The sequence below is a fragment of the Anas platyrhynchos genome, chromosome 7, assembly GCF_047663525.1.
Source record: "Anas platyrhynchos isolate ZD024472 breed Pekin duck chromosome 7, IASCAAS_PekinDuck_T2T, whole genome shotgun sequence".
NCBI classification, from domain to species: Eukaryota; Metazoa; Chordata; class Aves; order Anseriformes; family Anatidae; genus Anas; species Anas platyrhynchos.
The window spans coordinates 38855237-38861571 of NC_092593.1; positions in this window are offsets into that span (position 1 = coordinate 38855237).

Here is a 6335-nt window from a genome sequence, read left to right on the forward strand (position 1 = left end):
TGCTGCAGCAGCAGCAGCAGATGTGTGCAATCAATAAATCTGAGATTTACGTCTTGTGAAGTGCAGTGCTTAGCAGAGGCAAGGTGATTGTGAGATATGAAAACATCTGGGCACTGTGAACATGCACTTGGGAACAGAGGATGATTTAATGGTGTGAGGCAGCGGGGTTCACTCCAGAAATACTTTGAATCTACTGGGATGCATGAGAAGTGGGTGTGAGGGCAGGAACAGCACTGAAGGAAGGGTTAGTTAAGGGGGGATTTTGATTTTGTCTCATATTCATCCACAGCTGACTGTGGCTCTGCTGGGGAGCAGCCCGTGCATGAGGAGCAGGTGAGTGCCTGATGTGGGAGCAGAGAGCTGGAAGATCTGCGTGCTGGCTGTGTTAGCCACTGCTGCAGAAGCTGGGGAACTAAATTCGGCTTAGAGAGGCCCGGGCCTCTCTTATTGCTGTTTTGTGGGGCACTAATAAAATTATTCTCCAAATCCCAAATGTGGGAGAAAATCCTTCCCATGTCTGCACCTATAATGCTTGGCTGTGTTACGGACATCTTGCGATGAGGAGGTAGGTGGTGGGGATGGCTTGGAGGGGAGCTGTCTAGGTGGAGGCCTCACCAGGCACCAAGATGTCCCCCTTCTCCTCCCAGGGCAGGTATGAAAATCCCAAGGTATTCCCCACGTGTGAGAATAATCTGGCACCGTTCTTTGAGTTGCCTTTGTATAGATTCAGGCTGACTCGTCTTGTGTTTGCTTTCCAGAATGGGTCCCTGATACAAGATGTTTCCTTTTTAATGTAATGTGGAGGAGCATGCAAATTCAGTAACCACGATGTCAGCAGCCTGGCCAGAAATGTGATGCAAGAGCTATCTCACCAGCTGTTCCTGCAACAAAAAATATTGTGTGAACATGCCCCGATGAAACGGGTCAGGTTTTAAATGAGGATTTTCTGTTCTCTTTGATTACTTGAAGGAGTTTATGAACAATATGTTGCTTTTGCAGAAAATATTCATAGGGTAATTTCAAGAGAACGTGCAGAAATCAAAATCCCTGCAGACTACACATGAGCAGGAAGAAGTGTTAGATTTGACAGCTGCTTGCTGTACACAGCGCATGCCACTCTACTCTGGAAACTGGAAGAAAAAGGAATGATTGCAAAGGCAAGTTTGAATTATTGGTGGTGTTAGAAGTAAATTCCCAGTTAAACTGAGCAGCAGGGGCTCACTAACGTATTAAGACACAAATACAGTGGGCTCAGGAAGCAAACGTGACACTTGAGGCCAAGAGTAAGCGTGCAGGGAGAGGAGGCGGAGGGTCGGTGTGTGCCATGTGCAGGGAGGGATGGGGGCTGCTGGGGGGCTGCGTGGGTGTGAGCTGGTTGAGAGCCCCCAGGAGCAGCCACCGCCCTCGCTGTGACACCGGCATGCAGAACTCACAAAACTGCTGTGCTTCAATGATACAATGTGCCATTAACAGCATTTTAGACGTTTCTGCTTGCAGTAATGAGTGAGGTATTATTTTTTGTAAGATAAAGCTGATGATCATTTTTGAGCCAAAAAGTCACCCTGACTGAATGCCTGTAGTTCATCCTTGGTCTCTGAATTGAATTTAATCAAGAATTTAGAATATGGGAAGAGACTGAATATGCCAAGCAAAGCATTAATTTCAGATGGCAGCTGAAAATGCGGCTAAATAAGATACTTAGACATAAGGATGGAGATGAGTTTAGAAGTAGGCAAAGCCAGTATTAATCTGGTTTGTCTGGAAGTACATATGGGGAGAGTGGAAGAATATAGATGAATTATTTGTATGCTTTCTCAGATGGGTCTGGTGGGCCAGCTACACATAACACAATTAGAAAAGAGATACAAATTATGATTCAGACAGCAGGAGCTGCTGTGGTTATTTATGATGCTGGTGGATGGAGAAGGGTACTGGCAGCAGAGAGCAGCAGGAGCTTTGCAGTTGCAGCATTAGCGTACCACGCACAAAGGACAGGGTGAGTGATGCTGCTGCTCTCTGCCACACGAAGCAAACAGGCCAAAGCATCAGCTGCTGCTGTGTTTGTTTTGTAGCTGGGTTCTCTGAAACTGAAAAATGAGTAGGTGTGCTGGAGAGGCAGAAACAAAATATTGAAGAACGTATTGATATTGGCAAGTCCATTTGTTTCTAGTGTTGATGTACTTTCTAAAGCCAGCGCAGCGCAGCTACACTACTGGAAAAGAGCACCACTCTTTCTGAATATCTCACCTTGCTGCACAGAGACCGGGAGGTGACGGCCTGCAGCAGAAAGGCTGGGGAGAGGTGAGAGGGGCTCCTGAACAGCTGGCACAATGCAGAGGCGGCAAAGGACATTGCAGCGTGTGTTTTGTCTCCAGCATGGGTCAGTACTGTTTGGTTCAGGTCTGTCCGTGTCCCTTATGGCAACACGAGTTGCTCCTATGTGTCTGGAAACCCTGCTGCAGAATTTAGGGTCTGAGCAGAGGCAGGATGTCTGCTGGTGACCACTCATGATCCATCAGCCCTTGGGACCTGCGTGTCAGGAGCTGTGAAAACATCCAAATGCACTGCCCGCCAGGCTGCTCTGCTCCTCTGGTGTTTCAGACCTGTGCTGCATCAAAAGTTTTGCAAAGGAAGGTTGTGCCTGGGCTGAGGCCACCTGCAGAGCTCAGCCCTGGGGCAGTGTGGCAGGGCTGCCCCAGAACAGCTCTCCAGGAGCAGCCTTTGAGTCCGTCTGCCAGGCAGTGTGCTGGACGCAGGTATCATCTTCAGCTATTTGTCAGCACGCTGGGCTCTGGGAGTTGGTAGAGTCAACCTAGTTGCTGAAATATGAAAACCATCTGCTTGCATCTTTGCATTTGATACTTGCTTTTCTTGCTTTCTTTGCCCCTCCCACTGGGGGCTCTGAAAACAGTGAATTTGATTTCAGTGGTGTTCCCCTGTACTGGGATGAAGCCATGAGTGCACAACAATTGATGCCACTGAATGGTACTGCTGAGTTCAATGCTTCTACTTGTGCCAGGGTGCGTCATTTCCAGACTAAAGGAGATTTTGTTTGTTATTGATTCTAAGTTGATATTTCCTATTAAGGTGACTGTAATAAACCTGCAGCCATCATTCAGTTGGAATTCTTTCCTCTCTTGAGGAGGCGCGTTATTTGAGAACTGACACCATGGTCTGTCACGCTCTTTTTGTGACTACAGGCTGCTGCTGAGGGATTTTTCTTAATGCTTAAAGGTCATAATTGACATCAAATGAACACAAATGTCCACAGGAAAATTGTTTCTACCAGGCAGTAAATCAAGGACAGAAGAAAGTCTCCAATGTGGAGTCAGACACCAGCATTAATGAAGACAGGATGGCACCAGTTTTAATTCTTCCAATTATTTATGTGAAATGGATGTGAAAATCAACTAAATTGTATTTAGTAATGATGTGCATGGGAAAGAGCATTAGGCCTGGTGAGGAATTTTTATAGGGCAGCCTTACACACTGGGGTCCCTGGATCCCAGCCATCCAGAAAAAAAAAAAAAAAAAAAAAAAAAAAGAGCTGTTTGTGTGTCCCTAGTACCTGAGGCAGCAGGTAGCGTAAGGGACATGAGGCAGAAGAGATACAAACCTCAGAGAAGCAGTGAGAGCAGTGCTTCTGCCAGGAGCAAAGCTATGGGGAGGAAACGGAGACCTGTTAAGGTAAAAAGTGTCACATCTTATGTGATATGGTGGCAATGCTGCAACCTGACTTGATGGGAGCAGGAAGACGACCTTCAAGAGACTGAATCAGGCACAAGGACAAGGCAATGAAATATGGTAAGTCAGCATCAGGGATCCTAGGGTGTCTCTGCTGCTCCTGTGTAACAGGTTTCAGCCCCTTGGTGAGCGTGAATAACCTTTTCCCTGAGACCAGTTGTGCTTTTCCAGCATATCATGAACCCTCTAGTTTCTCCTCCATTGAAAACAATTGCACCTTCTCCCGGGGAAGGCAAATTGATTGTCAGGAGTTCGAAGAATGAAAGCTGAACAGGTGGCTTTCTAGGTTATACTCTTTTCTTGGCAAGAGCTACTTCTCTGATGAACGTTCCTGCCTGCAAGAGAGAAACACAGAGTGACTGTAATTCCCCAGGATGGGAGCAGCAGCGGCTTGAGAGTGAAGGCTCTGCAGAGTGAAGCTGAAAGGATGAATCTGTTTAACTGCACATCCCATTAAAACGGGTGGCCGGACAGAAAATTGCCTCTAGCAGCACCTGGAATGCTTGAGGCATTCATTGGACAGGGATTTAGTGCCACTGCCCACATGGTTGTGCCAGGGAGACTCAGAGCCCAGCCTCTGCATCCCACCATGGTAGGGGGTCAGCCCCTGAGTGAGGACACAGCGGGACAGAGCTTGGTGCTGCGGGGTGGCTTGTAGGCATGGCCAGGCTGCAGGGTGGCATGGTGAAGGTGTGCAGCCTCTGCTCTCGTGGCATGTTTTAGCAACTGAGAGCTCAGCTCTGTCTGCTTCTTTGAGAAGGCACCTTAAACCTGCGAGGTCCCTGCTGAGTGTTGCTTTCTTCCATTTTGCAGGGAAATAGGCCATGAAATCACCTTTTTTGGTAATATCTGTTCAAGGTTTGTCCTATTTTCCTAGAAGGGCTCCCATGCAAATTTTGGACTCCCAAGGCTGGGACTTGTTATTCTAACACTGTAGCACCATGCATCATTTCTGCTGCCAGTATCCAGCAGGCACAGCAGTGCCCTCACTGCCTGTGTGGTAGACATGGAGACAGACAGCGGGGGTGCCTGGCTAATGAGGACTCCAGGCCTGGCAGAGCAGGGAGCAAACCTCTCTGGGAACATAACGTGGCGCTCACATGTCCCGTGCTGGCCACAATCCCCTGTCGTCCACGAACCACGAAGTCCAAGAAAAGCTTTTAAAGGAGATTAAGCTTTTCTTCACGACAGATGAGAGTGATATGATTAAGGTTAAAGGTAATTAATGACATCAGTCTTTGTTTTGAATGTGTTTGGTTTTTTTTTTTCAAACTGATTGAACAAAAGTTTTTGAAAACAGAGTTTAAGCAGGTGTAAGGTTAGCCAAGATTAGTAAGACTTTCTGCCTCATAGCCTGAATGCGATGTCTTCCACTTAGTAATCCTTCTTCAGGTCAATGAATCTTCATGTAAAAGGAAATAAATATATATATATATATACTACTGAGAACTCAGCTGATACTTTATAACTTGGTTGTCTGTCTGTACACAAGAAAAAGTGAATGTGGCATCAAGTTGCCAGTGGCTGAATAGTGTTAAGAATACATGGAGAGCTGAAATGTCCTAGATTTGGAATTTAGTTAAGGTCAATTTAATTAAGGCTGAAGTAATTAGGAACGTGAGTATCCCCAACAGCATTTGATGTAGTTTAACAGATTCTCCTTAAGTTCAGATGCTAGTTAATGCAGACTAAATTTCTTTGTGGACAAGCACTGAGCTGGAGGACTGCCCGTGGGGTGCCAGGCAGCTCCTGGCAAGTTAGCACACAGCTTCTGCTCCACGGGAAGGTGAGAGAGCAGGGCGCTAAACCAGTGTGCTCTGGGATAAAGAAAACTCAATCTGTGAGGCTATGTTTTATCATTATAATCCCTTGTGCTTTGGCTGAGCCATATGGCAGTAGTTCCTTTCACAGATCATCTCAGGGCACAGATGATGCCAATCTCCTGCTTGTAAATTAGCTGGTGCATTGACGAATTGGGCAGCAACGTGAGCTGCAGCAGATTATTGCACAGTTACTCCCCAGCAGTCACTGTGGGATCGTGCTTTCATTGCTCTTGGTCTTGCCAAAAGGAAGAGAGGGCAGAGGCACTGGCTGGTGGTTGGGTCTCTCTCCAGCCCCAACTGTCTGCAGATGGGCCAGATCCGGCATTTTGGCTGAGCAGCATGCAGTACAGCCTGCACAGCAGAGGGGTGACGGTGTTTTTGGCCGTGTGGGCGTATGAGCATGGTGCAAAGCTGCCTCCTCGTACATGGGGCATTGCAGCACTGTTGCAGCAGCTCCTTTAACCAGGCCTGGGCCCCCAGCCTCATGAGCTGTGGAGGGGACCCTGCCCAAGGCTGGTCTGCATCGAAGTGCCTGAGGCCCAGGGCAGGTCCCTCACAGAAAGGCAACTGCTGAGGAGGTTGCAGCTGCAAGGCCACCGCTTGGGGGGCCTGAGCCAGCCTGTGGCCATAGCGAGGGAAGTGACTGCCTCAGGCCTTCCCTCTCCTCTGGCCCCAAGGTGGGGCAGTAGCTGTGTCTGTGCCAGGTGGGCCTGCCCGCTTCCTAGCGTCTCTGGGGAAAAGCTCTTCTTGCCTTCACCTTGAAGGGAA